The 9,002-nt window shown below is 38.5% G+C and overlaps 1 pseudogene across 1 annotated transcript; it reads left to right on the top strand.

The window, feature by feature from the left end:
• The first annotated feature begins 4,233 nt into the window (after positions 1-4,233).
• On the top strand, positions 4,234-5,431 carry LOC147615825 (uncharacterized; annotated as a pseudogene). The gene is made up of 2 exons (XR_015262581.1): positions 4,234-4,859; positions 4,954-5,431. The product of XR_015262581.1 is annotated as an uncharacterized LOC147615825 (transcript).
• Positions 5,432-9,002: the final 3,571 nt, after the last annotated feature.

The following is a 9,002-nucleotide window of genomic DNA, read 5'->3' as shown; positions in this document are numbered from 1 at the left end:
GGGTGGTGTCATGATGGATTAGAGCCATAGCTTCAATCTACACGTCGTTTTGATGTCTACACATTGAGATATTGTATCACTTGTATTACTTCCATCATGTGTAATCTTACTGCATAGAGTGGTTGTATTTTTCATGTATTCTTCTATATTCATTACCACGTGGATTATTCCCATTTAATGTAATCCATGCACTTGATAGCATCACACCATGTGGCCAATGGGTATGGTGTAAACATGGCTTCTTCAACTATTTAAACAAGGAATGGAGAAGGGCAAGGCACTCCCTAATGCTCAGTTGAAGTACATGCTTGTCTACTCCCATTTAGGTGTGTCTTGAGTATAATTTGGGTGGTTGTCTCCTTTTCTTTTGCTTTCTAGAATTCATACAAGTGTGAGTGTTATTTGGAGAGGCATATGCGAGCTAACTTATTCAATGGCTTGATTAAGGTTTCCCTTTGCATCTACAGACATCAAGGGGGTGTGCTTGTTGTAGGGCATTGGTTGGCATACATTTCATATATTTTTAGGGATTCCTTGTTTGTGGTGGGGGTACCTAACCATGAGTGAGTTATAGTCTCATCCCTTATCATCATTTGATGTGTGGTATTTCCATGAGTGCATTTACAAAGCCACATGAAACCTCATGTGTATGGAATGGGTAAGTGTTTGAAAATACTATTAGAATCCACTCATCTTGCATTTATTTCAAAATCCCACTAGCCAATGTCACCTTGTAAGCTAAACTTGGAAATGTAATCCCTTTGTCTTGGAAATCTATATACTATAGTAATTTCTGAGAAAAACACTAAAGTAGGTTAAAGGTATAGGTTCATTAAAATTCCTTCACTTGTTTTTATTTTCTTATCCAACATTTTTTGCTTCCACAAAGGGATGCACTATAAACCTCACTAAAGACATGATTACATCAACAACTAGTGACTTTGATTGATAATTTCTCATTGTAGTTAAGTGACATTGTCTTTCCTATTCTTTGGTCACCACAATTCACAATCCCATTGGTACATTCCATGGTGGTTTTCACAAATTCTAAGATTATGATTTGTGCATACCTTTGTTAGAGTTATCCTTTGCAATACGAGGCTATCATCCACAACTGCCCTATTCTCCTTGTGTGAGGAATTTGCCTGAGAGAATTGATTGTCTGTATGTATAAAATAAAGTGAACTTATATTTAAAAATTCAAGATTGCATAAAAAAGGTGTGTATCTATCGAGTTACCTTCAAATGTAGTTCACGTGGGGAAGTTTGACTTAACATGTCCCTCCTACACAATCGTTCAGTTTTACAAATTCAATAATTTTATACTTGATAATATTTAGTCATTACAGACCATTGTTAGAAAGTGCACATTCACTACATATAGCTCAGTAGTTAGTGCACTAGTTCACTTGCGGTACTGTACTATTAGTTAGTGGCCAATATTTAGTCATTACCGACCATTGTTAGAAAGTGCACATTCACTACATATAGCTCAGTAGTTAGTGCACTAGTTCACTTGCGGTACTGTACTATTAGTTAGTGGCCAATGTTATAGCTAATGCACACGGTTAATAGTTAATGCGCACAAGCTCAACATTTAATGACATGGTCCCTAGTTATTGGGCCACAAACTAGTGATCTCTGCAATAGTCAGTGCACCCCAATCAGTAGATACTGAATAGAGTCACAAGTTACTGGTTCCAAGTCACTACCTAGTCAAAACTGTACACTAATTAGTGCAGGTAGAGCACTAGTTAGTACTACCTGCACTAGTTTGTACACCCAAGTCACCACCTAGTGCAAATGTGCACTAGTTAGTGTAGGTTGGTCACTCTCACTAGCTATTGTAGTTTGGTCACTCATTAGTACTAGAAAGTGCACCTCTATCACTAATCACTGTCTAGTGGAAATGTTCAAGACTTAGTGTAGGTAAGTCTCTAGTCTCTAGGTAGTGCAGTGACTCTCTAGGTAGTGCACTTCGGTCGCTAATTAGAATTAGTAAGTGCACCTATGTCACTTATTAGTGACCCCCAATCACTAGTTAGTGACCCCCACTCACTAGTTAGTGCACCTAGGTCACAAGTTGTTGCACCCAGGTTATTAGTTAGTGAGCCCCAGCAGCCACTAGTTTATAGTGCACACCCAGGTCACTAGCTAGTGCACTCAGGTTATTATTTAGTGACCCCCATTCACTAGTAAGTGCACCCAGATCATTAGTCATTGGGTGCACTAGGTCAATAGTTAGTTACCCATGAGTCACTAGTTAATGCACCCAAGCTAGTGGTTATGTACTGGGGGGTGAACCCAAGACACTAGTTAGTGACTGGAGTGTACTCAAGTCACTAGTTAGTGACCCCCAATCACTAGTTAGTGTCTTGGGTGCACCCTAGTCTCACTAGTTAATGACCCCCAATCACTAGTTAGTGCACCCAAGTCACTAGTTCGTGACTAAGGTACCCATATCACACCCTCTACCTGTACTACCTGAATTGGAGTAGAAGGCCTATTCTGATGTGTTCTTGCTTTGTAAGACAAATGAGTGTCAAAGAAAGTAGACAAATAAGTGTCAAAGAAAGAAGAGTGTTGGGGTTTGCACTGGAAGAAGCTTCTACACAGGCCCACCTTTTACCCAATGCCCATGCACATAACCTTCAATGTCGTTTGTAATATCCACGGGCTCTGCATATAATAGACACATAGGAATTTTTGTTTCACAAACTTACATTGAGACTCATCATCGGCAGCAAGAAACTCTATCAAAATGAGGGAGTTGTAACAGGAATAAACAAGTTGCCAGAGTTGCAAGGCACAAGATTGAACTAAGTGTTGCTACTGGTGCTAAGGCATCAAAGCAAAAGCTGCAAGTTTATATTGACATGTTGCAGTTTAGCAAGGGACTCGTATCAGCAGATGGACACCAGAGCTTGGACCTTGAGCTGGGTATTTCTACTATAGAGGTATGTGTTGCATGTCATTGATTGTTTATGTATAATTGTTGCCTCAAGATTGTATATTTTAGGTATGACTAATTATCATCTTTCTCTCCTAGATAAATCTAGAGTCCATAAAGGTAGAGTTGGAGAAGGTACAGGTGCATATGGAGTTGATTACAAACATTTTGAGGCTCATTGATAGTAGGCAGTGCATCAGATTCCTTTCTCTTGATTTGAAGCTCCCTATTAGCGACATCAAAGCCATGATGGACAATGAATGCCAAGGATGTGAATTTGGTTACAGGATGATGCCTAGAACAATCATGCAACCACGTAATCTCCAATGCTGCAAAGTCAATGGTGATGGGTTCAATATCGGCAATCAAAACTAAGATGAAGAGTGTTAATGTGTTTCTATAGCTCCATAGTATAAATATTTCTAGTCAAATAGAAATGGTCATGTGCTTATGCTTTTATTAATGTACTAATTGGCAATTATTCCTTTCTATATTTTAATGGGGACACTAACTAGTGGCATGTCCCACTAGCAAGCACCTTAATAACAAGTGGTGCACTAACTAGTGACTAGGAGGCACTAACTAGTGATTGGGGTGAAACAAATAGTAACGTCAGTGCACTAACTACTTGCTAGGGATCACAACTAGTGAATGGGGATCATTACTAGTGACCTGGGTGCACCCCAATCACTAACTAGTAACTTAGGTGCACCCTAGTTAACTAGTGGTTGGGGGTCACTAACTAGTGACTTGGGTAGCTCAATCACAAACTAGTGACTTGGGTGCACTAACTAGTGATAAGGGGCCACTAATTAGTGACTAGGGTGTACCCAAGATACTAACTAGTGATTGGAGGTCACCAACTAGTGACTTGGGTGCACTCCAATCACTAACTAGTTTCTTGGGTGCACCCCACTACATAACCCACTGACCTTAGGTGCACTAGCTAGTGACTGGTGCACCTAATCACTATAACTAGTGATTAGGTACTAGCGCCAACGATTCTCTGGTAGGCGCTGTTGTGGGCAGTCACTTCTTCTTGGCCCAGGAAAGTCTTGGTGTAGGCATCCAGGAAACCGGGGCTACTTTATTTTGGTGCTTTGAAGCTTTCAACATTGTTACATTATCTTTGTAATAATATATAAAAGGTTGCGTGTGTGTGTATATGATGGCGGCTATGATTGCTTGACCTGGTCGAATTGCGCGTCCGGAGATCTCCTGCAGAGCCTATAAAAACCTTTTGATTCATTAAAAAAAAACATCCTTCAAATTCTGATCTTCCCACTAATATCGCAATCCATAATTAAGCTCAATCTCAGCCAATCTACTACCGCAATACATAATAAAGTCTTTTAACGAGTTCGTAATTAGCCTGCAAGGAGGGATGAACATGCGCTGCACGACAATCTGCGAAAGATCTCCGGTAGCCTGCCGTACTGCACCTGCTGTTCGATTGCTTTGGCCCGTTCTTCTTCTTCTTGTGATTGCAGGCGGCGTTGACGTCGTGGCCTCTGCTCGTGTACTGAGTCCACGTACTCTTCTGCAATCTGATCAATCACAGCTCCTGGAATCCGGTATCATTATCCCGACCGCCATCTCCGTGCCGTCCGGCAACACGCTGCACCTGGCGTTGCGAGCGGTGGGCCAGCAGCACTACGCCTTCAACGGCACCAACTGGGTGCTCTATAACGCCACCGCCAAGCTCTACGTCGATGGTACTAGCGCCAACGATTCTCTGGTAGGCGCTGTTGTGGGCAGTCACTTCTTCTTGGCCCAGCCGGATGCCAGCGGCGGGCAGCCCTCATGGTGAAGTCAGCCGAGTCACCGCCAAGACCCTGGCGTCCATCACCGTCGACCAGGAGAGCATCCCTTGGAGTCTTCTCCAAGCAACCAGCTACAGCGGTAGCAAGTGAGTACTACTACTCTTATTCTTAGAAACCTCCGATCGACGTTTAATGAGTTACGGCAGATATTGACACAAGCTTGTTTGTTGGATATTGTAGGGAATCGTTGGGTGATGTGAGCTACGTTCAACGCCTCGAGACCCTGCATGGCCTGCCGCCCTCCAGCAGCACCGCCGGAGCCACAGTGGGCGACACCTACTCCTCCGAGTACTCAGCGCTCTACGCCTACTACGTCAAGAACTATGCTTGAGCTGTCTCCTTATACTATGAGGAATTCGGCTTGCTGGTCTGAGCCCTTGCCTTGCTGAGGCTCCAATATCAACAAGCGGCTGCAGGCCCCCAGACAGACATTTGTCCATGTCATTGAGCTATCATATATGTATACCTAGAATGAAGTATGGGAGAAAAAACATTGTACAAATATGGAAGACTATATGATGTGTCCATATGTGGTATAATTCCACATGAGTATATTAATCATTAAGCTCTCAAATCAATCATTAAGCTCTCAGATATGTATACAACTATGGGATATTCTGTACACAATTCAAAATCTATTACAAATGCTAGAAGTCTTTGTGGGACATATACCTAATTAGTCTTTATTCTCTATGTGACGTACCCATATTCTGTTCTATGTTATAACACAAAATTTCTCAAATCTTACAGAAAAATCAGTCATACTGCAAAAAAAACGAAGAGATTTTTATGAAATCATATTCGTTTACAAATCCAAAGAAACAATAATATTCGTCAATACAAAAATCTCAAAAATCAAAGAGATAATCGCCAACAAAAGATGTAGCCAACAGGGAGAAAAGCTCAAGGTAAAATACCAAAAGAAAACGAAAGGCTGCAAGGCATAAGGTATCTCTCTATCTAGGAATTTTTAAAAGCTATAAAGTATAAGGAAGGGACCTAGAAGGCTATGTCTACTAGCCTTGGCTATGCTTGTATATGCATGTCTTCATCATCTCAAGGGATTTAAGCAAGGCCAAAAAGAACACAAAACTATGGAGATTTCATAGCCTGCATTTTTGGTAGCAAGCGAGCACATCTTGATGGTGAACAGATGATGACCTACAAAAATCAAATCCAACCGGATAAGAAAAGAAGAAAGATTTAAACCATAAGAATAAGGGTTTTTTTTAAAGCTTACACAAAGGGTAATTCCTATGCAGAGAGGGAGCAAGAGGTTCTCTCTTATTTAGTACAGGAAAACAGACATTATGACTGTTATGGTACATTTCTCAATGAGATTGTGATTCTTCAAGATTCTCATAATCACTTCAAGAAGACAACATCTTCACAAGCAGAAAACACTCAACTGATCACTTGGATGTAATAAATGAGAGCAACAATAGTCAACTTCCAAGCAAAGCCAAGCGGGAAATTCAAGTCTAAAGTGGAGACTGATAACTCAAACAAAGTTGCAAATTTTGATTATTTGAGTCAAAGATAAATTGTTTCCTTTTATGTATTTTATTTTGTCACTCTTTTCTATTGCACAATCCTACATTGTTTTTAATCATCCAACTTCTTTTAAGAGTTATTCGATGCACTTGATGCATAAAAAGAAATCATTCTTTTGTGCATTTTGAAATTTTGGAAGATATGTTCTAGTCTACATGTATTTCAAGACTAGCCATGTAATGATTCATCAACATGAAACTCAAGTTTCAACTCACTAAGTTTTCTAAGAACTTTTTCAATTCGTCTTCTACGAAAACTTAATGATTTGTTTCTGTTCATAAGGTTAGTTGTAGTGTTTCTAATCATAAGATTACTAGAGTGTTAACACATAGTCCTATTCTAAATTCAAACAACTTTCTATGTGTCAAACTTCCAGGAGTCAACGTTGTACAAATATGGAAGAATATATGATGTGTCCATATGTGGTATAATTCCACATGAGTATATTAATCATTAAGCTCTCAAATCAATCACTAAGCTCTCAGATATGTATACAACTATGGGATATTCTGTACACAATTCAAAATCTATTACAAATGCTAGAAGTCTTTGTGAGACATATACCTAATTAGTCCTTATTCTCTATATGACGTACCCATATTCTGTTCCATGTTATAACACAAAATTTCTCAAATCTTACAGAAAAATCAATCATACTGCAGAAAAAACGAAGAGATTTTCAAGAAATCATATTCGTTTATAAATCCAAAGAAAATAATATTCGTCAATACAAAAATCTCAAAAATCAGAGAGATAATCGCCAACAAAAGATGTAGCCAACAGGGAGAAAAGCTCAAGGTAAAATACCAAAAGAAAACGAAAGGCTGCAAGGCATAAGGTATCTCTCTATCTAGGAATTTTTAAAAGCTATAAAGTATAAGGAAGGGACCTAGAAGGCTATGTCTACTAGCCTTGGCTATGCTTGTATATGCATGTCTTCATCATCTCAAGGGATTTAAGCAAGGCCAAAAAGAACACAAAACTATGGAGATTTCATAGCCTGCATTTTTGGTAGCAAGCGAGCACATCTTGATGGTGAATAGATGATGACCTACAAAAATCAAATCCAACCGGATAAGAAAAGAAGAAAGATTTAAACCATAAGAATAAGGGTTTTTTTTAAAGCTTACACAAAGGGTAATTCCTATGCAGAGAGGGAGCAAGAGGTTCTCTCTTATTTACTACAGGAAAACTGACATTATGACCGTTATGGTACATTTCTCAATGAGATTGTGATTCTTCAAGATTCTCATAATCACCTAAAGAAGACAACATCTTCACAAGCAGAAAACACTCAACTGATCACTTGGATGTATTAAATGAGAGCAACAATAGTCAACTTCCAAGCAAAGCCAAGCGGGAAATTCAAGTCTAAAGTGGAGGCTGATAACTCAAACAAAGCTGCAAATTTTGATTATTTGAGTCAAAGATAAATTATTTCCTTTTATGTATTTTATTTTGTCACTCTTTTCTATTGCACAATCCTACATTGTTTTTAATCATCCAACTTGTTTTAAGAGTTATTCGATGCACTTGATCCATAAAAAGAAATCATTCTTTTGTGCATTTTGAAATTTTGGAAGATATGTTCTAGTCTACATGTATTTCAAGACTAGCCATGCAATGATTCATCAACATGAAACTCAAGTTTCAACTGACTAAGTCCTCTAAGAACTTTTTCAATTCGTCTTCTACGAACACTTAATGATTTCTTTCTATTCATAAGGTTAGTTGTAGTGTTTCTAATCATAAGGTTACTAGAGTGTTGACACATAGTCCTATTCTAAATTCAAACAACTTTTTATGTGTCAAAGCTTCCAAGAGTCAACCAACAACTGATTCAAGAACAATTAAATTGAGTTTGTTCATGCCCAATTCAAGAGCAATTAAATAGAGTTTGTGGCATGAACAAGGGGCATCCATATTTCTTTTTGCTTGACATTAATTCCTTAGGAGATTTGAGGTTACATGTTCACTAATTCTTTGTTATATTTCAATTGATCTTTTATATCAAACTCGAAGTTATTTTTGTGTATGTCTCAAGAAACATATGGGGTCTGTACATATAGTAAAATTGATTGATCAGCAAGGTATTCAACATTTTTTGAATTTGTAGTGGAATGACCAAGGGGCTTCTTATCCCTTTCTTGTTGGTTATCTTGGCTCTTATCTAGCTAGTCTTGTGAAAGACCAACTAAATATGAACATGCTAGCAGGTGCTTATTGAGGAAAGGTTTCTTTCACATATTTTAAACACCCATAAGAGCTTACTTTTCTAAAGACAAGACTAAGCCCATGAGTGTTTGCAATCTAAATTTGTCCACCACTGATCCAAGGTCATTAATAAGGCATAAACTTATGCATATATTGATCATGTAGTAAAAAAACAAATATCATTATTTGTCTCATGTATTTCTCTTTGAATAAGAATAAGAAATTGTATAAATGCATGTACAAATACATACATGCATATACACATGTATTCATACATATATATGTGGATGAGACAAATATCATTATTGGTCTCATGTATTTCTCTTTGAATAAGAATACGAAATTGTATAAATGCATGTACAAATACATACATGCATATACACATGTATTCCACGGGAACACTCAAGGGATCACGGATTATAGAAGGAGGCCGGAAGCAATTAATGCGAGAGAGCGGGATT

This window comes from Cibotium barometz, chromosome 39 (assembly GCF_041138505.1).
Source record: "Cibotium barometz isolate CiBa-2024 chromosome 39, ASM4113850v1, whole genome shotgun sequence".
NCBI lineage: Eukaryota > Viridiplantae > Streptophyta > Polypodiopsida > Cyatheales > Cibotiaceae > Cibotium > Cibotium barometz.
The sequence above is the reverse complement of the archived record's forward strand: the minus strand, read 5'-3'. Positions and strand labels throughout refer to the sequence as shown.